The sequence below is a fragment of the Oryctolagus cuniculus genome, chromosome 1 (genome assembly GCF_051225735.1).
Source record: "Oryctolagus cuniculus isolate XC-2025 breed Fujian yellow rabbit chromosome 1, ASM5122573v1, whole genome shotgun sequence".
NCBI lineage: Eukaryota > Metazoa > Chordata > Mammalia > Lagomorpha > Leporidae > Oryctolagus > Oryctolagus cuniculus.
The window spans coordinates 55,982,188-56,004,352 of record NC_142867.1 but is presented as its reverse complement, the minus strand read 5'-3'; the positions used below and the strand labels follow the sequence as shown (position 1 = coordinate 56,004,352).

General features: G+C 40.0%; 1 protein-coding gene across 8 annotated transcripts in view; it reads right to left on the bottom strand.

Moving 5' to 3' along the window:
- The window catches only part of SBF2 (SET binding factor 2), a 517,136-nt gene that overhangs the window by 411,935 nt on the left and 83,036 nt on the right, over positions 1-22,165 (bottom strand). The window lies entirely within an intron of this gene.

Here is a 22,165-nt window from a genome sequence, read left to right as displayed (position 1 = left end):
CCCACAGCCAGCATCCTATTGAATGGGGAAAAGTTGGAAGCATTTCCACTGAGATCTGGGACCAGACAGGGATACCCACTCTTACCACTGCTATTCAACATAGTTCTGGAAGTTTTAGCCAGAGCCATCAGGCAAGAAAAAGAAATTAAAAGGAATACAAATTGGGAAGGAAGAAGTCAAACTATCTCTCTTTGCCGACAATCTGATTCTTTATTTAGAGGATCCAAAGAACTCTACTAAGAGACTACTGGAACTCATAGAAGAGTATGGCAAAGTAGCAGGATATAAAACCAATGCACAAAAATCAACAACCTTTGAATACACAGGCAATGCCACGGCTGAGAAAGAACTCCTAAGATCAATCCCATTCACAACAGCTACAAAAACAATCGAATACTTTGTAATAAACTTAACCAAGGATGTTAATGATCTCTACTATGAGAATTACAAAATCATAAAGAAAGAAATAGAAGAGAATACCAAAAAATGGAAAAATCTTCCATGCTCATGGATTGGAAGAATCAACATCATCAAAATGTGCATTCTCCCAAAAGCAATTTACAGATTCAATGCGATACCAATCAAGATACCAAAGACATTCTTCTCAGATCTAGAAAAAATAATGCTGAAATTCATATGGAGATGCAGGAGACCTCGAATAGCTAAAGCAATCTTGGACAACAAAAACAAAGCCGGAGGCATCACAATACCAGATTTCAGGACATACTACAGGGCAGTTGTAATCAAAACAGCATGGTACTGGTACAGAAACAAATGGATAGACCAATGGAACAGAACAGAAATACCAGAAATCAATCCAAACATCTACAGCCAACTTATATTTGATCAAGGAGCTAAAACCAATTCCTGGAGCAAGGACAGTCTATTCAATAAATGGTGCTGGGAAAACTGGATTTCCACGTGCAGAAGCATGAAGCAAGACCCCTACCTTACACCTTACACAAAAATCCACTCAACGTGGATTAAAGATCTAAATCTATGACCCAACACCATCAAATTATTAGAGAATATTGGAGAAACCCTGAAAGATATTGGCACCAGCAAAGACTTCCTAGAAAAGATCCTGGAAGCGCAGGCAGTCAAAGCCAAAATTAACTATTGGGATTGCTTCAAATTGAGAAGTTTCTGTACTGCAAAAGAAACAGTCAGGAGAGTGAAGAGGCAACTGACAGAATGGGAAAAAATATTTGCAAACTTTGCTACAGATAAAGGGTTAATAACCAGAATCTACAAAGAGATCAAGAAACTCCACAACAACAAAACAAACAACCCACTCAAGAGATGGGCCAAGGACCTCAATAGACATTTTTCAAAAGAGGAAATCCAAATGGCCAACCAGCACATGAAAAAATGTTCAAGATCACTAGCAATCAGGAAAATGCAAATCAAAACCACAATGAGGTTTCATCTCACCCTGGTTAGAATGGCTCACATTCAGAAATCTACCAACAACAGATGATGGAGAGGATGTGGGGAAAAAGGGACACTACCCCACTGTTGGTGGGAATGCAAACTGGTAAAGCCACTATGGAAGTCTGTCTGGAGATTCCTCAGAAACCTGAATATAACCCTACTATTCAACCCAGCCATCCCACTCCTTGGAATTTACCCAAAGGAAATTAAACTGGGAAACAAAAAAAACGGTCTGCACCTTAATGATTATTGCAGCTCAATTCACAATAGCTAAGATCTGGAATCAACCTAAATGCCCATCAACAGTAGACTGCATAAAGAAATTATGGGATATGTACTCTATAGAATACTATACAGCAGTAAAAAAAAAAATGAAATCCAGTCATTGCCAACAAGATGGAGGAATCTGGAAAACATTATGCTGAGTGAAATAAGCCAATCCCAAAGGGACAAATATCATATGTTCTCCCTGATTGGTGACAACTAACTGAGTACCAAAAAGGAAACCTGTTAAAGTGAAATGAACACTATGAGAAACGGTGACTTGATCAGCCCTCACCCTGACTGCTGATGAACAATTTAATACGTTATCCCTCTTAGTATTTTTTTTTGTTTGTTCTACTTAATACTTTTGGTTGAATACTGTAATCAATACACAGTTATTCTTTTTTTTGTACATTTGTATTTATTAATATATAGAGAAGATTTCACAAAATTCAGATATGATTCCAAGCATAAAATGACACCATCCTCCCACTTCCCCTCTCCCCTTTCCTTTTCTTTCTCTTTTTCTTTTGATTTTTTGTGCTATCATACTTTCAGTTTACTTTATAATCATAGACTCAGTGCTCCCTAAACAAGGAACTCTGCAAGTAAAAAGTAGAGAGACCACCGTTCTCTTCATATGGGAGCTGCAGGCTAAGGAAGCGATATTGAAGGCTGACAAAGTCCGGATCAAGGTGTCAGGGATAGGGCCTCAGCTTCAGGATTACAGTTTATTGAACATATTCATTTCACCTTCCACTGCTCAGGGAGTGGTAGAATTCAAGTGTGTTTCCAGTGGAACATAATGATTTGAAAATAGTTTCACCTCTGGATTTAATAACCAGAGACACTATATCTTATGTACTGGCCTAAAAGGGCAACCACATTTTCAGTTGAGTTCTTTTTAAATCTCAGTTCCAAAATGGAAGGAAGCAGGTTGTTTGTTATTGTCATGTTGAATAGTCTCCTTTTAGTCTTTTATTTTGGTGCTTTGTTTTCTGAAAACTAAGGAATGAACTACAATGAAATGGACCTAAATATATTACTCTGCAAAAAAATTACTGAAAAGAAAGGAATATTACTAGAGGCAAATATGGATTCATATGATTATAAAAGATCATATCAAAAATTGGACATCTCTTAGTATCACCACTTCAATATACATTATACAAAAACCTATGTAATTTAAGGAGTTACTGAAAAATTCATATATATATAGCTGCATATTTTAATACATATCTCTCTAATTTATATAGTAATAGAGACAGTTAATAATAAAGATTTAGAATATCTTTTTTTTTCATTTTCAATTCTCTTTATATACAGAAGATCAGTTTAGTATACATTAAGTAAAGATTTCAACAGTTTGCTCCCACACAAACATAAAGTGAAAAATAATAGATGATTTTTTTAAATGATGATGAAATCAGATCAGACCTATTGTCATGTTTAATCCCAGTGAGAGTCAAGTTGGGAATTGATAATTTCTTCTTCTTTTTTTTTTTTTTTTTTTTACAGAAGATCAGTTTAGTATACATTAAGTAAAGATTTCAACAGTTTGCACCCCCATAGAAACACAAAGCGAAATATACTGTTTGAGTACTCATTATAGCATTAAGTCTCAATGTACAGCACATTAAGGACAGAGATCCTACATGAGGAGTAAGTGCACAGTGACTCCTGTTGTTGACTTTACAAACTGACACTCCTGTTTATGGCATCAGTAATCTCCCTATGCACCAGTCATGAGTTTCCAAGGCTATGGAAGCCTTTTGAGTTCACCAACTCTTATCTTGTTTGGACAAGGTCATATTCAAAGTGGAGGTTCTCTCCTCCCTTCAGAGAAAGGTACCTCCTTCTTTGAAGACCTGTTCTTTCCACTGGGATCTCACTCACAGAGATCTTCCATTTAGGGTTTTTTTTGTTTTTTGTTTGTTTGTTTGTTTTGGTTTTTTTTGCCAGAGTGTCTTGGCTTTCCATGCCTGAAATACTCTCATGGGCTTTTCAGCCAGATCGGAATGCCTTTAGGGCTGATTCTGAGGCCAGAGTGCTGTTTAGGACATCCACCATTCTACGAGTCTGCTGAGTAACTGAAAAGTGATCGCTGTTAAATATAAGAGTGGGAATAACAGAGGGAAGAGATGTGCAATTTGGGACACGCTCAAGCTCACTTACCCCAAACGGTAGAGTCAGAAACATACCAGGGGATTCCAATTCAATCCCATCAAGGTGGCATGTACCAATGCCATCTCACTAGTCCAAGTGATCAACTTCTGTTCACAATTGATCATAATGATAGGTCTAAGAGTCAAAGGGATCACATAAACAAGACTAGTGTCTGCTAATAATAACTGATAGAATAAAAAAGGTAGAGAATGATCCAACATGGGAAGCGAAATACACAGCAGACTCATAGCATGGCGGATATCCTAAACAGCACTCTGGCCTCAGAATCAGCCCTTTAGGCATGTGGATCTGGCTGAAAAGCCCATGAGAGTATTTCAGGCATGGAAAGCCAAGACACCCTGGGAAAAAAAAAATGACCTAAACGAAAGATCTCTGCTAGTGAGATCCCAGTGGAAAGAACAGGTCATCAAAGAAGGAGGTACCTTTCTCTGAAGGGAGGAAAGAACTTCCACTCTGACTATGACCTTGTCTAAATATGATCAGAGTCAGTGAACTCAAAAGGCTTCCATAGCCTTGGAAACTCATAACAAGAGCCTAGGGTGATTACTGATGCCATAAACAAGAGTGTCAATTTGTTAAGTCAACAACAGGAGTCACTGTGCATTTACTCCTCATGTAGGATCTCTGTCCTTAATGTGCTATACATTGTGATTTAATGCTATAACTAGTAATCAAACAGTAGTTTTCCCTTTGTGTTTCTATGTGGGTGCAAACTGTTGAAATCTTTATTTAATATATGCTAAACTGATCTTTTTTTTTTTTTTTGACAGGCAGAGTGGACAGTGAGAGAGAGAGACAGAGAGAAAGGTCTTCCTTTTGCCGTTGGTTCACCCTCCAATGGCCGCCGCGGCTGGCGCGCTGTGGCCGGCGCGCTGCGGCCGGCGCACCGTGCTAATCCAAAGGCAGAAGCCAGGTGCTTCTCCTGGTCTCCCATGGGGTGCAGGGCCCAAGCACTTGGGCCATCCTCCACTGTACTCCCTGGCCACAGCAGAGAGCTGGCCTGGAAGAGGGGCCACTGGGACAGAATCCGACGCCCCGACCGGGACTAGAACCCGGAGTGCCAGCGCCGCAAGGCGGAGGATTAGCCTGCTGAGCCGCGGCGCCGGCCTAAACTGATCTTTTGTATATAAAGAGAATTGAAAATGAATCTTGATGTGAATGGAAGGGGACAGGGAGCAGGAAAGGGGAAGGTTGCGCGTGGGAGGGAAGTTATGGGGAGGGGGGAGACATTGTAATCCATAAGCTGTACTTTGAAAATTTATATTCATTAAATAAAAGTTAAAAAAAAAAAATCTACCATGCTCAACTTGTGTGTCAACCTGGATTCTTGCCCCACCTTGGAGCACTGACCAGAGTTCCTGGCCATAAGTAGCAAATACCTCTATATATTCATTGAAAGAGCAGACATTCCACTAAGTAACAGAGGCATAGTTCAAATATAAAATCAATCAGAAGAAAAACCAACAAGTATTACCACAAATGCCTGAAAACAAATGCAGATATACAAGAAACAAGAACAAGGAAGACAACATGACTCCCTCAAAGGAACATAAAAACATTTTGATATTAAAATGTGACAACGAAGAGACTGATGAAATACTTGAAAAGGAATTCAAAAGAATGATCATGGGATTACACAAAAGCAATGAGAATGAAATGCAAGAGTTAAAGAAATCCATATGGGGCAAGCAGTGTAGTGTAGCAGGTAAGGCCACTGCCTGCAAAGTCAGCATCCCATACAGGCACCACTTAAGAGTCCCAGCAACTCTACCTCCTATTCAGCTCCCTGCTAAAGCCTGGGAAAGCAGTGGAAGATGGCCCAAGTCCTTGGGACCCTGCACCCGCATGAGAGACCCAGAAGAAGCTCCTGGCTCCTGGATTTGGATAAGCTCAGCTCCAGCTGTTGAGGCCATCTGGTGGAGTGTACCAGCAGATGAAAGACTTACTTACTCACTCTCTCTCTCTCTCTCTCTCTCTCTCTCATCAGCTCAGCTCCAGCTGTTGAGACCATCTGGTAGAGTGAACCAGCAGATGAAAGACTTACTTTCTCTCTCTCTCTTTTTCCTCACACCCCTGCTTCTCCCTCTCATTAAAAGAGTTATTTATTTATGTGAAAGTCAGTTACACAGAAAGAGAGGTCTTCCATCCGATGATTCACTCCCCAATTGGCCACAACAGCTGGAGCTGCGCTGATTCAAAGCCAGGAGCCAGGAGCTTCCTCCGGGTCTCCCACGTGGGTGCAGGGGCCCAAGGACTTGGGCTGGCTTCTACTGTTTTCCCAGGCCACAGCAGAGAGCTGGAATGGAAGTGGAGTAGCTGGGACTCAAACTGGCACCCATATGGGATGCTGGTGCTTAAGCCCAGGGCATTAAGCTACTGTGCCACAATGCTGACCCCAATAAATAACTCTTAAAAAAAAAAAGAAGAAGAAGAAGAAATCCATATATGACCTGGCTGAAAAATTTTCCCATGAGATTGAGACTTTGAAGAAAAACGGACTGAAATATTAGAAATTCAGAATATGTAAAAAAAATACAATGGAAAGCTTTTTTTTTTTTTTTTTTTTTTTTATCTTTTATTTAATGAATATAAATTTCCAAAGTACGTCTCATGGGTTACAATGGCTTTCCCCCCCATACCGTCCCTCCCACCCACCACCCTCCCCTTTCCCACTCCCTCTCCCCTTCCATTCACATCAAGATTCATTTTCGATTATCTTAGTATACAGAAGATCAGCTTAGTATACCTTAAGTAAGGATTTCAACAGTTTGTTCCCACACAGAAACATAAAGTGAAAAATAATAGATGATTTTTTTTTAAATGATGATGAAATCAGATCAGACCTATTGTCATGTTTAATCCCAGTGAGAGTCAAGTTGGGAATTGATAGTTTCTTTTCTTTTCTTTTTTTTTTTTTTTAACAGAAGATCAGTTTAGTGTACATTAAGTAAAGATTTCAACAGTTTGCACCCCCATAGAAACACAAAGTGAAATATACTGTTTGAGTACTCGTTATAGCATTAAGCCTCAGTGTACAGCACATTAAGGACAGAGATCCTACATGAGGAGTAAGTGCACAGTGACTCCTGTTGTTGACTTTACAAATTGACACTCCTGTTTATGGCATCAGTAATCTCCCTATGCACCAGTCATGAGTTTCCAAGGCTATGGAAGCCCCTTGAGTTCTCCGACTCTTATCTTGTTTAGACAAGGTCATAGTCAAAGTGGAGGTTCTCTCCTCCCTTCAGAGAAAGGCACCTCCCTCTTTGAAGACCTGTTCTTTCCACTGGGATCTCACTCACAGAGATCTTTTTGCCAGAGTGTCTTGGCTTTCCATGCCTGAAATACTCTCATGGGCTTTTCAGCCAGATCCGAGTGCCTTTAGGGCTGATTCTGAGGCCAGAGTGCTATTTAGGACATCTGCCATTCTATGAGTCTGCTGAGTATCTCACTTCCCATGTTGGATCACTCTCCCCTTTATTTATTCTATCGGTTAGTGTTAGCAGATACTAGACTTGTTTATGTGCTCCCTTTGACTCTTAGTCCTTTCATTATGATCAATTGTGAACTGAAATTGATCACTTGGAATAGTGAGATGGCATTGGCACATGCCACCTTGATGGTACAATGGAAAGCTTTAACAACATACTTGGTGAGGCGAAAAAAGAATACCTGAGCTAAAAGACAAATCTTTGGAAATGTCTGAGTCAGATCAAAAGAAAGAAATCAGAAAAATTAAAAACAGTGTTGGAGATTTATGGGATACAATCAAATGACCCAACATGAATCAAAGGAGTTCCTAAAGGTGTGGAAATACAGAATGGATTAGAAAACCTATTCAGTGAAATAGTAATAGAAAACTTCCCCCAATTTGGAGTAAGAAAAGGTCATCCAAATAGAAGAAGCACATAGAACTTCTAATAGACATAACCAGAAAAGATATTCACCATGACACATTGTAGTCAAGCTTTCAATAGTAAAGTATGAGAGAAATGCCAGATTAGCCTCAGAGGATCTCCAATTAGACTCATAGTTAATTTCTCACCAGCAACCCTACAGAAGGAGAGAATGCAGAGATAATCTAAGTCTTAAAATAAAAAAGAATGCCAACCCAGAAGAGTATATCCCCCATAAAGCTGTCAGTTATAAATGAAGGTGAAATATACACCTTCCATAACAAAAATAAATTGAAAGAATTTGCCACCACTCGTCCAGCCTTACAAAAGATGCTTAAGGATATGCTACACACAGAAACACAAAAAGATAGTCAACATTATGAAAGAATGTGAAGGCACAAATTTTTCCAGTAAAAGTACAAAGGAAATCCACAGCAACAATAGGGATATTTACAGAAAAATGGCAGGTCAAGTCAATAGCAAGCTTAAACATAAATGGTATAAATTCTCCCATTAAAAGATACAGACTGGCTGAATGGATTAAAAAATAAGACCCTCTATTGGTTGCCTATAACAAACACACCAAACAAAGATACACAGCGATTGAAAATGAAAGGATGGAAAAAGATATTACATGCTAATGGAAAGCCAAAACAAACAGGTATAGCCATCCTAATATGAAACAAAATAGACTTTAATTAAAAAAAAAAAAAAAACTGTTAAAAGAGATGGGGGAAAAAAGGGCATGCTATATAATGATTAAGGAACAAGTCAACAATATGAGACTATAAAAAATATATATGTACCAGGGGCCAGCGCTGTGGCACAGCAGGTTAACACCCTGGCTTGGGGTGCCGGCATCCCATATGGGCTCCGGTTTGAGATCCAGCTGCTCTACTTCAGATCCAGCTCTGTTGTGGCCTGCGAAAGCAGTAGAGGATGACCCAAGTCCTTGGGTCCCTGCACCTGCGTGGGATACCTGGAAGAAGCTCCTGGCACCTGGCTTCGGATCAGCACAGCTCTGGCCATTGCAGCCAACTGGGGAGTGAACCATCGGATCAAAGACCCCTCTCTCTCTCTCTTACTTTCAAATAAATAAATAAATCTTTAAATATATATATATATGTACCAAATCCCACAGCACCTGGCTATTTAAGACAATGATAATGGATCTGAAAGGAGACACAGACTCAAATACAATAGTAATGGGGGACTTCCAGACCCCACATTCATCAATGGATAGATTAACAATAAATGCTGGAGAGGATGTGGAGGGAAAAAGGTACCCTAATACATTGTAGGTGGGATGTAAACTTGTACAGTCATTGTGGAACACAATATGAAAATTCCTCAGAAATCTGAAAATACATTCGCCATACGACCCAGCCATCCCATTCCTGGGAATTTACCCAAACAAAACGAAATCAGAATATGAGAGAGTTATCTGTACCCCCATGTTTATTGCAGCTGAATTCATAATACCCAGACGATCAACTAATACATTATGGAACATTACTCAGCTGCAAAAAAGAATGAAATCCTATCTTCCTAGTTAAAAAAAGTAAGAGTGGGAATAAGAGAGGGAGGAGGAATAAAGGAGGGAATGTGGGTGGAGGGTCACAGTTGGAAAAATCAAAATGTTCCTAAAGTTGTTAATTAGGAAGTGTATGAAGTTTATAACTATAAAGCTGTATAAGTACGTATACATTCCTACAGACATACTAGTAAGGATACAGTTTAAAAACATGCCACAGGACCCAAAATCGTCTTAAGCTGGGAGGTAAGACAGCATTTTAAGTGTTAAAGTTAGCATAGGTATAGGATTAGGTGTTAAAATGATCATATAGGTAGGATTAAGTGTTAAAGGGATCAAACAGGATTAAATGTTTGGTAATAATAATAGATAGAATTTAAAAGACCAAGGGCTCCAACATGGGAAGCAGTCCATACAGCAAACTCATAGAATGATAATTGCTTTAAGTAGCACTCTAAGAATCAGCCATTAAGGCATTTGGGTCTGGCTGAAAAGCCCACTAGAGCATTTCAGGCAGGGAAATCCAACACAATGAGGTAAAAAAATGTTCTACATGAAGGACCTCTGTGGGTGAGACCCCAGTGGAAAGAAATGGTCATTAAAGAAGGATGTGCTTTTCTCTGAAGGAAGGAGAGTACTTCTACTTTGCTTATGGCCTTATCTAAATACTGATGGAGTTTGTGGATTCAAAATGCTTCCACAGCCTAGGCAGCTCATGTCAAGAGCTCTAGGTCATCACTGAGGTCATACATAAGAGTGTTAATTGTTAAATTAACAACAGGAGTCACTGTGCACTCACCTCTTATGCAGGACCTCTGCCCACAAAGAGCTGCATTAGGAAAATTAGCAATAAAACTTGTTTTCAAAGATTTATTCCTAACTTACCATGCTGGCCTAATTCTACGTCCCTCCAATCAGAACTAGCCTCACCAAGTGTTTCTGTATACGAGGTTTCTCCTGCCGAGACTCTTTAACAGAGAAGCAGCTTCAAATCATATTCCCCTGCTACCTTGCTGGTCAATAATTAAGCCTTTCTCATCTTAAAAGATCAGAAACACAGGTTGTTTTGGGGAGCAATAGGCAGCAAACTTACCTTGTTGGGTGACAGCATGTGTGAGAATTTCCTTGTTTTAAAGCTGAATAGTGTATGTATGTATGTACATATATATACACACAAACACACCCCACATTTCACGTATCTATTCATCTGCCTATGGACAATGTACTGCTACCACTTTTTAGTTATTGTAGACAATGCCACCATGAACATATATGTACAAATATGTGCTTAAGTCCTTTCTGTTCTTTAAGATATACATCCTGAGGTAAAACTGTTGGATCATATGGTAATTTATTTTCTTTTGTTTCTTTAAGAACTGCCATAGTGTTCTCCCTGATCTGTGAGAATTCACAGTGCACCCAAAACGAAAGCTGTAAAAGTGAAATTGACACTTCGAGAAACAATGACGTGGACAGCCCTTGTCTTGACTGTCAAAGAACAGCTTATTTTTATTTTTTTCTCTTCTTCATACCATATGTTGAAATATTTACTTAACATAGAGATAATCATATGTATATAAAGTCAATTGAAAATAGATCCCAGTAAACTGGGCTGGCGCCATGGCACAGTAGGTTAATCTTCCGCCTGTGGCGCCAGCATCCCACATGAGTGCCGGTTCTAGTCCCAGCTGCCCCTCTTCCAATCCAGCTCTCTGCTATGGCCTGGGAAAGCAGTAGAAGATGGCCCAAGTCCTTGGGCCCCTGCACCCATGTGGGAGACCAGGAAGAAGCACCTGGCTCCTGGCTTTGGATTGGCGCAGCTCTGGCCATTGCAGCCATTTGGGGAGTGAACCAATGGAAGGAAGACCTTTCTCTCTGTCTCTCCCTCTCACTGTCTGTAACTCTAACTCTCAAATAAAATAAATAAAATCTTTTAAAATTTTTTTTAAAAAAGAAAATAGATCCCAGTAAAAAATAAGAGGGGGAATAAGAGAAGGAGGAAGAAGTTTGTAATTGTAAAGCTGCACAGTTCTGTGTACAGTCCTACAGACTTACTTCTTCTAAGAGTACAATTTAAAAACTTGTCATGGGACTCCAAATCTCATTAAAATTGGTGGCAAAAATGCCATCTTAATTGTTAAAGTGATCATATTAAATGTTAAACTGAACATATAGATAGGATTTAATGTTAAAGAGATCATAAAATTGCATCAAGTGCCTGGTAATAATAGCAGAATGAAAAAGGAGAGAATGTCCAACATGGGAAGGAGTCCACACAGCAGACTCATTGAATGACAATTGCTTTAAGTAACACTCCGACCTCAGAATCAGCCATTAAGGCATTCGGATCTGGCTAAAAAGCCCATGAGAGCATTTCAGGCATGGAAAGCCAAGACATTAGCAAAAAATATCCTGTATAAAGGATCTCTATGAATAAGCGTCCAGTGGGAAGAGGGGGCCATAAAAGAAGGATGTACTTTTCTCTGAAGGGAGGAGAGAACTTCCACTTTGCTTATGGCCTTGTCCAAATACTTATGGTATTTGTGGTCACAAAAGGCTTCCACAGCCTTGGCAGCTCATGGCAAGAGCCCCAGGTGATCACTGATGTCATAAATAATAAGAGTGTTAATTGTTCAATTAACAACAGAAGTCACTGTGCACTTACTCCCCATGTAGGACCCCTGTCCTTAATGAGTTGTACCATGAGAGTTAACTGCAAAACTTGTTCTCAAACAGTACTTTTATGTTGTGTGTGGTGGGTGAGGGTTCAAACTGTTGAAATCTTTACTTAGTATAAAGATGGTCTTCTGTATATAAAGTTAAGTTAAAAATGAATCTTAATGAAGAATGGGATGTGAGAGGGAACAGGAGGTAGAATGGGAATGGGGGTGGGAGGGTGGGTATGAGGGGAAGAACCACTATATTCCTAAAGTTGTACCTATGAAATTTGCATTCATTAAATAAAAGCTTTAAAATAAAGACCTGCCATAGTGTTTTCCATAATGTCTACATCATTTTACATTCCTACCAAGAGTACACAAGGATTTTAATTTCTCTATATTCTTGCTAACACTTGTTATCTTCTGTTTTCCTGGTATTAGCCATACTAATGGATGAGTTTTTATTTGCATTTCCCTAGTGAATACTGATGTTATCTTTTTGTGTGATTGTTAACCATTTGGATGCTTTCTTCTAGCTCATTAACAATTTCATTATGTTTTTATGAATGGCTATAGCTCCACTAATTCAACCAGTCCCTTACTGATGGACAGTTAGGTTCTTTCCAATCTTCTGCCATAAGTAGCCTTATATATGCATATGCATAAGCATATGTACAAGTAACCATACAAATCAGTTAAGGATATTCCCAACTGAAACATGTTTTTCCAATTCATTACCTTTCACTCTCAAAAGCATTCGAGTTTGAATAATATACAGTTATTCTAGTTTCAGTTTAAGTAGGCAATTTACCTTTGTTATAACAGGGCATCTGTTACCAGAACTCACTCCACATCAGAAGCCAAGTGTTAGCAAAAGATACCAAAATACAGATCACTCTAAGAAATGTAGACATTACAGTTAAGTTACAGGAATTGCTGAAAAGGACAATTAAAGGCATAACTAGGATTCAAGTATAAAAGATTGGCAGAATAGTGATACTGACTTTCCAGAGAAAACAAAACACTAAAGATCTGAATCTTACAGTGGAAAAAAAGGAAAGTGAGAACTAACTAGAGCTGAAATTAAGAAAATAAATAGCATGAAGATTATGTTTTGCGGGGGGTAGGGGGGGGTGGGGGGCCACCAATTGAAAAGGAAACAAGGTTGCTAAGCCTTTGCTCCAGTTTGCTAAACTTCCGCATCCCACAGACTCAGTGTTTCCAACAATCCAAGATGGCCCCCGGGGGAGGTACCTAGCCTGACAGTAGACTTCCATATTCGTGAACAGTATGACTCCTCGGCTGTGGTTGGCCCTTGAGGGTGTGCCCGGCTCGTGTCCTGCCTTACTTTTTAGCTGGTTGGCTCTGTTCCCTTATGCCCTGGACAGCCCCCTTTCTGTGTCTATAAAAGCTCTTCCCCTCCCAATAAAGTTGAAAACCTGGCTGCACCCTGGGCATTGACTGATCTCCCAGCTCTGGTGTGGTTCCTTTGCTGCCGACACTCATCATCCTGCTCAGCCCCTGAGCTCCCCAGGCTGGCCCTGAGGAGCTCTATCAGACCTGCTGCCCCGTGACGAGCAGCAATGTTTTTTCTCTGACACTAAATGTAAGGTTTTCCCAGTACCAACCAGGTGTATCACACCTGACTCCAACTAGGTGTATCAAAATTCAACTCAACTCTGATACTAACTACCCAAAGTTAGCACAGACCCCACATGCCCAGGGCACAGTCCCTCACAAGACTGCTCCCACTTTAGATGTCAGCTATAAATGGAGTGCATAGGCCACCAAACTTCTGCCCAGCTGACTACAAATTTTGGACCTCCCATGATCCTCCACTTCAGACTTTGTAATTTTTAGAACAATTCACAGAAATCAAGAAAATACTTGAGTTACACAGACTCAGAAATGGCCAAAAGGAAAAGAGATGTATAGGGCAAAGCATGGTGAACAAGAAGGTAGTACAGAAACTGCACACCTTTTCTGTGTATGCCACCTTCCCAGGACATCAAAGAGTTCACCAACCTGGAAAGTCTCTGAACCCTGTCCTTCATGGGTTTCTATGTAAGTTTCACTACTTAGGCATGACTGATTAAGTCACTGATCAGTGGTGAGCAGATGCAGTCTCCAGGCCATCTTTTCTCTCAAGCAGCCCAGAGAGTTCCAACCCTCTACTCAAATGGTTATATCCTCTGGTGACTAGTCTCCATCTTGAAGACTTTTAGAATAGGGCCTCTCAACCCAAGAGTCATCTCATTAGAATCCAAAAGACAGTGAATTCCAACTTTTTTTTAGAAGCTCTGTGCCAGGAATAAGGGACAAAGGCCAATTTTTTTTTTTTTTTATTTCACAAAGATTAAATAAGTAATGTGAAAAAAGTCAAGTGACTGGGGCCGGGTACTGTGGCACAGCAGGTGAAGCCACTGCCTGTGGTAAAAACATCCCATATAGGCACCAGTTCAAGTCCTGACTGATCCACTTTTGATCCAGCTCTCTGCTGTGGCCTGGGAAAGCAGTAGAAGATGGCCCAAGTCCTTGAGCCCCTGCACCCCTGTGGGTGACCAAAGGAAGCTCCTAGCTCCTGGCTTCAGATCAGCCCGGCTCCAGCCGTTGCAGCCATTTGGGGTATGAACCAATAGATGGAGGACCTCTCTTTCTCTCTGCAACAATACCTTTCAAATAAATCAATCTTAAAAAAATTAAGTGATCAAGGAGAATTATAATAGAGAAAAGGGGCAAGGGTCTAGCCTGGCAGTTAAGATCCCTGTTTAAGACATACCTGTCTCACACTAACTACCTGGGTTAAATATTCTGGATTCTGGGTAATGCAGACCCTGGGAGGCAGCCAAAATGGCTCAGGTAACTGGGTTACTGACTTGGATTGAATTCCTGGCTCCCAGCTTCAGCACACATTTTGGGAGTGAACTAGTGAATGGAGGAGTTAGTTTGTTCTCTCTCCTTCCCTCCCTAATAACTTTAATGAAGGGGCTGGCGCCATGGCTCACTTGGCTAATCCTCTGCCTACGGCGCCAGCATCCCATATGGGCGCTGGTTCTAGTTCCAGTTACTCCTCTTCCAGTCCAGCTCTCTGCTGTGGCCCAGGAGGGCAGTGGAAGATGGCCCAAGTGCTTGGGCCCCTGAACCCACGTGGGAGGCCAGGAAGAAGCACCTGGCTCCTGGCTTCAGATCAGCACAACATTGGCCGTAGTGGCCGTTTGGGGGGTGAATCAACAGAAGGAAGAACTTTCTGTCTCTCTCACTGTTTATAACTCTACCTGTCAAAATAAAAAAAAATAATAATAACTTTAATGAAAAATAAAAGGGGGAAAAGATCTTTGAATTCAGTAAGAACTGTGACAGGGTAAAGTTATTTGTTCACTAAATCTATTTCACTCCTCTCCTAAGGAAACATCTCAGCTTTATTTGCTAACTTTCTATTATAGCTGATAGTAACTATGTGACTGAATTCAATTGAGTACAGAAAGAAGTGATATACACTGCCTCCAAGTATATCCCTTAAGAGCCACTTTTACTATCTCCATATCTTCTGTTACTACTCCGCTAGCTGAATGCTGATGTCCAAGAAGGCCCTGAAGACCACACTCTAAAATGGCCAACTTTGTTCCCATCCACCCAACTGATACTAATTGCCTTTATGTAAGTAAGAAAGACATTTCCAAAATGTTAAGCCACTAAGACTTCCAGGTTTATCTGTTACAGTAGCTCCTATGACCTTAACTAATTCAGAAAAAAATTAATAAATTTAAACTTTATGATTTCAAAATGGAGAAGGCATGAATCATACTTCAGAGTAAACCCGAGTTGTAGGTAGGTGAGATAAGAGATGACAAGAAGTCATAACATTACAATGTACTGAAATATTAACAGATAATCACCCAACATCAGCCCTGTAAGTAAAGTATTACCAAGGTTAACTTTGTTTGAGGTTTTTAAATTCCAGACCCTTCTTTTCATGACACACTAATCCCACAGAGAAATAGAAATAGCAAAAAAGGGTTATTTGGAACATCTTCAGTGAAGAAATAAGAGATTAGCTAAAAGAGATAAAGAAAAAAACTTTTAAGCTAAGATTACAGATAAAATGAAAATGATATCAATGAAAATGGAAGAGTAGAAAAAACAACTAGAACTTAAAAAGGACAGAATACTTTACAAGGTGCAAGGACAGTTACATGAGATGAGCAGCAGTCTGCTACTGTGTGCTAATAAGGGCCAGGCTATTTGCAAACAACATGAATTTATTGTGGATCAGGCCTACTCCTAGTTCTCTATCTTTCTCAGATAGTTCTCTATGGCTCCAAAGCATCAAGTACAGCAGAATACCAGTGTGACAAGAAACCTTATCTAACTGTGGTTCTGAAAGCAAAACTGAAATAGTTGACTGTAGGGGAAAGATTCTCTAGCATAACTGAAGATACTAATTGCACTGGTGAAATAAGAATTTAAAGTTGGGGCCGGCATTGTGGTGTAGTGGGTAAAGCCACCACCTGCAGTGCCAGCATCCCCTATGGGCACCAGTTTGAATCCTGGCTGCTCCACTACTGATCCAGCTCTCTGCTATCACCTGGGAAAGCAGTAGAAGATGGCCCAAGTCCTTGGGCCCCTGCACTCGCGTGAGAGACTTGGAAGAAGCTCCTGGCTCCTGGCTCCTGGCTCCAGATTGTTGCAGCTACGGCCATTGTGGCCAACTGGAGAGTGAACCAGTGGATGGAAGACCTCTCTCTCTCTCTCTCTCTGCATAACTCTTGACTTTCAAAAAAATAAATCTTAAAAAAAAAAAAAAAATTGAAAGTTAACTGGAATTCTAGTACACAATAAAACACTCACATTATTGAGTTTGGAGGAGGATAAGACGCTTAACATTAACACTGACTATTCTCTTTTTTGAGAGAACCTACTACTCAGACAGTCTCTAAATTGCAGTGAGTTCCCTGATGTGTGGTTTTACTACTTCAAATAACAGTAGGCCGGCACCGCGGTTCAATAGGCTAATCTTCCGCCTGCGGCGCCAGCACACCGGTTTCTAGTCCGGTCGGGGCACTGGATTCTGTCCGAGTTGCTCCTCTTCCTGTCCAGCTCTCTGCTGTGGCCCAGGATAGCAGTGGAGGATGGCCCAAGTGCTTGGGCCCTGCACCCACACGGGAGACCAGGAGAAGCACCTGGCTCCTGGCTTCAGATCAGCGCAGTCCACCGGCCGCAACGCGCCAGCCACAGCGGCCATTGGAGGGTAAACCAACGGCAAAGGAAGACCTTTCTCTCTCTCTCTCACTGTCCACTCTGCCTGTCCAAAAAAAATAAAAAAAAAATAAAAAAACAGTAGTCTAAGAGTAGAAAACGAAAATGTGAGCTCAAACCACCACCTTCTAGCTTAAACTCCATTTATATCTACTTGCTTTGTTCTGAATGTAACTTTGAAAATCCTTTTGGTAGCCCATATTTTCAAAGCCACATACCCATACTTCATATACATATACATATACATATACATATACAATGCAGCAGTATTCTTATGTCTCCAGCCTTAATACTAAACAAAATCAAGTGTCCTTATCCACATCCTTTATACCAAACTCTGGTCCATCTTTGAAACTGGGTCCATCACCTAGCACCCTACATCAGCACAGAGGCTTTACATGCTACCTTTAGTATCATCCTATCTTTTTTATTTAAAGATATCAAATCTTAGGGGCATATATATATATATATATTTAAAGATTCTATTTATTTATTCGAAAGTTGGAGAGTTACACAGAGAGAAGAGAGGCAGAGAGAGAGAGAGAGGTCTTCCATCCAATGGTTTACTCTCCAACTGGCCACAACGGCTAGAGCTGCGCCGATCCAAAGCCAGGAGCCAGAAGTTTCTTCTGGGTATCTCATGTGGGTGCAGGGGCCCAAGGACTTGGGCCATCTTCCACTGCTTTCCCAGGCCACAGCAGAGAGCTGGATCAGAAGAGAAGTAGCTGGGACTAGAACTGGCACAAATATGGGATGCCGGCGCTTCAGGCCAGGGCGTTAACCTGCTGTGACACATCGCCGGCCCCAGCATCATCCTATCTTTTACAATTTTTTTAAAAGTTGTCTTCATGTGTTTCTCAAACTTCTCTGACTTGCACATTATCTATCTATCTTTATTCTAAATAATTACTTATACAGCTAGCATTTTATACCCACATGCAGGAACTTACATTTTTACCTAATACATTTCATCTTCTTAGGTAGAAGTTCCGTAACTTCAACCTTTTAAAATCTTTGGAAGCTCTTATCTTTCTTTCTTTATTTATTTTATTTTATTTTTGACAGGCAGAGTGGACAGTGAGAGAGAGAGAGACAGAGAAAAAGGTCTTCCTTTTTGCTGTTGGTTCACCCTCCAATGGCCGCCGCGGCCAGCGCATCGCACTGATCCGAAGCCAGGAGTCAGGTGCTTTTTTCCTGGTCTTCCATGCAGGTGCAGGGCCCAAGCACTTGGGCCATCCTCCACTGCACTCCCGGGCCACAGCAGAGAGCTGGCCTGGAAGAGGGGCAACTGGGACAGAATCCGGCGCCCCGACCAGGACTATAACCTGGTGTGCAGGCGCCGCAAGGCGGAGGATTAGCCTATTCAGCCACGGCGCCGGCTGGGAGCTCTTATTCTTTTATTCAAAATGTTCACTGTCTCATTCTCCTTTCATGAATATTCCTCAAAAAATAGGACACAGAATTCCCTTCTATCCTCTTTATATTCAGTTCCTTGACTGGAGAGTATTGATAACTAGGTAAGATAGATGACTGCTGTCCTATTTGTGGTACTCATCATATTCTAAACAGTTTGAAGAATTCCTTATACTTCCTGGTCCTCAAATAGCACGCCACACTGAAGCTACTTCTCCCCTGTTACACCTGCAAAATGTTGAGTAGGAGCTTTTATTTCTCTTGTTAATCTACACTTAAAGAAGACTGGATTTATACTGAAGACAGTTACAATCACCTGTGTATAATTTAACTAACTGAATTAATCTCTTAATAACCTCACATTTGGAAATCCTAAATGAATGTTTCTTCCTTTTTCTAGCCAAATTTATTTCTTACAGTGCTATAGTCTTCCAAGATAATTACACAGTCCTAGAAATGCCTCAGTGCAAGCAATCCCTAGTGAAGATTATGGTATGTTTTCTGAGTTATTCACTTCTGATACAGCATATTCTAAAAAGAAGTTAGTACCAAAACAATACAATTTTGCTGATGTCTAAGACCTAGCCAATCAAAACATTTATTCCCATAATCAGAAATAGATTCTTAGCCATAGAATGTCTCTGGAAAACAATTCTTTAATTTTCTTTGAAATACTGTCACTAAAATTAACTCCAACTTTATTTATATGACTGTCTGTGGTTCCCATGTATACCTAAAAAGCACAAGAAAAAGATAAAAATATCCCAGAGTTGAAAAAGCAGTCATTATGTTTGGTTTAGCTTATTTTCATATTTTTATTTTTAAAACGCATCCAAATTAAAGTTTGCCACTTCTGAATGGAAGAAAAAGAAGACAATTTTTATGTTAAAATGGGAATAAAATCTTCAGTATCTAAATTAAATTTGGAGTTTGACGTATCAGTGAATAACCAGCTAAAATCCTTTTCCATAGCCCTAAAGTTTAGTTTCAGGTTGAACACTGTCATCTTTTGTTTAAATTTAAATGTAGCAAATACATGTTACCTAGGGAGGAGAAGGGGCAATAAGAAGTAATTTCAATATTGTATTATTAACCAAACCCTTACAAATTCTTAATACACTACCACCAGGCATCTAATTTATTTAAGTTCATCATAGTCAATCAATCCCATACATCTGTTAGACATTAACACTGTCATAAGCTCAAAATCTCCCACCACCTTGAATGGTTAAGATGCACCCCTGTAAATCAATGGATAAGAGTCACTATCACACTAGAATCAACAAGACATTAAGGGATTGAGTAAAAACACCTTCAATTAGAGTAAAAAAAAAAGTAATTATTTAATTACTTTTTAATTGTTTATTTGAGAGGCAGAGAGACAGAGGGTGCGTCAGTCTTTCAGCCAAGAGCCAGGAAGTCAATTCAAGTCTCCTACCTGGGTAACAGAAATCCAAATACTCAACTCATCACTGCTGCTTCCTGGGGTCTGCATTAGCAGGTAGCTGGAGTCAAGAACTAGAATCAAACCTGGGTATTCCAGTTATGGGATGCCATATCCTAACCACTACGATAATTACCACTCCAGATTAAAAATTTTGTTTCTCTCTGATCTTGAAACTACCAGAGTCACTCAAGACCACAAAGCATTTCATTGTCAATCCAGTTTTTGTCATTTATATACAGAATAGTCACATTTCTAAAAGCTCTAAGAATAGTACAAAAAATAAAAAATCAACAGTAATTTATTCTACTTTAAAATATGGATTTTGAGAGACAAATTTATTCTATAATTGATAAAGCACAATTGAAATAAAAAATCAGAATTACTATCAATTATGGAAAAACTAAAAGAGAGATCCTCCACCCAGCAGTACACTCCTTAAATGACTACAAGAGCCAGGGCTGGGCCAGGATGAAGCCAGGAGCCACATCCAGGTCTCCTGCATGCATGGCACCAGTCCAAGCACTCCATTGCTCAGGCATATTAGCAGGGAGTTGAATCAGAAGCGAAGCATCCAGGATTCGATCCAGTGCCCAGATGGAACGCCGGTGCTGCAGGCTATAGCTTAACCCACTATAGTAAACATCAGCCCCAGATCAAATATTCTTTAAATATCAATCCATCCCCAAAAATCTTGGAACTGCTATTCTGAGAATCAGCCAAGCAGTCATCTAGGAAAAAATTAAGTGGGGAAAAATTCTGTCTACCTTTTGGCATCTGTATTTCACTAATCCAGCAGCCCATGACCGCATCTTTTATTGGAGACACTGACAGCACTTGAACATAGCAGTATCTATCACACAGAGAAGAATTACCCATTTGCTAAGTAGTTTTACAGACAGACACACACACACACACACACACACACACACACACACATATATATATATATGCCCTGGACCCTTGCTACTAGAGAAACAACACAGGTATTGTGGGTGTCTATTCCTTTGCCTTTCAAAACACAAAAGCCATCCCTTCTTAGTTCTGGCTAAATAGCTAAGCCAATGCATGGTATCTCTCACTGCCCCATAATGTCTGTTATTGTTGAAACTTATAAAGGTGTATCACAGTTCATATTGCTAGGCTGATGTAGTTTCTTTCTCTCTACACTTCAATGTGAAAAAGTTTAAACCCAGCACCAAAATTTTTCCCTCCGTCTTCAATAAAAGGGACATTATAATAAGGTTTAAAGGCTTTCTTAGTACAAATGCCTGGCTACTCATACCATAAGACCCATCACTGATATGTGCAGCTTGTGAGGAGAAGAAAAAGGGAAGCAAGAAAGCTCTCCAGAAAGCCCCTTTTCCTTGGCTCCTCACATCCCTTCCCCATTCTGAATGCCAAAATTCAAGATTTACCCTTTCTATGGGCCTATAGAACCCAAAGCCTTCTTTACATGGCTGAATTATAACAACCAAAACTAACCACTTAGCAATGTATCTTTATCTTGGGTGAAGCAGAACTTTCTCATCAGCTAAGGTAAGAAAATGTAAAACCTTCAACATTAGTTTTATTCCTTATAGATATTTCTAACACATGCTAACCAGAGAATGAACAATTGTTCCTCTGGGATAGAGGCTGAAAGACGTAAAAACACAGCAACAACAGCAATATTGATTAATTATCAGCTACCTCCATTTACTGAGTGCTTATTTTACAGAAGACATTCTTCTGAACATTTGATGATTCTTTTTCCATTTCATTTTTACAACAACCTTATGAAATCCATATCGCTATTATCCTCTCCTGTTTTATAGATTAGGACTCTGCTGTTCAAAGTAGTTTAGTAACTTGTCAAAAGTCATATCAGACAGCTGGAATGTCAATCCAGTTGTCTGCTCCAAGGCCTTCACTCACATTATACCAAATGACTTTCATAAACACACACACATACATACGCACTCCAGTATGCTGAGAACCAAACTTTATTATAATCGTATTGCCAAATATTTTAGGGTTCATCTTTCCTGTCCTTCATTTTCACCACCATGGATCTGCCATCAGATTGAATTTAAAT